This window comes from Penaeus monodon, chromosome 28, assembly GCF_015228065.2.
Source record: "Penaeus monodon isolate SGIC_2016 chromosome 28, NSTDA_Pmon_1, whole genome shotgun sequence".
Classification (NCBI taxonomy): domain Eukaryota; kingdom Metazoa; phylum Arthropoda; class Malacostraca; order Decapoda; family Penaeidae; genus Penaeus; species Penaeus monodon.
In genome coordinates this window covers 2,870,562-2,870,774 of record NC_051413.1, presented here as the reverse complement: position 1 = coordinate 2,870,774, position 213 = coordinate 2,870,562, and positions in this window count along the sequence as shown.

Genomic DNA, 213 nt, shown 5'->3' with positions numbered 1-213 from the left:
ACATGCCACTAGTAGAGCTACAACAGCAGCAATAGATACCTGTAAAGACAGTAAGAACAAAATCATATAATTAGCATTTCTGTTACTGACATAAACTGAAAATTGTTCGAGAAAATAAACTGGCCAAGCAAACACTCACAACCTTAAGCGCCATCTCGAGAATCAGCGTGATGCCAAGAAAGGTGAGAACGCCAGTGCGAGATGAAGAGAGTC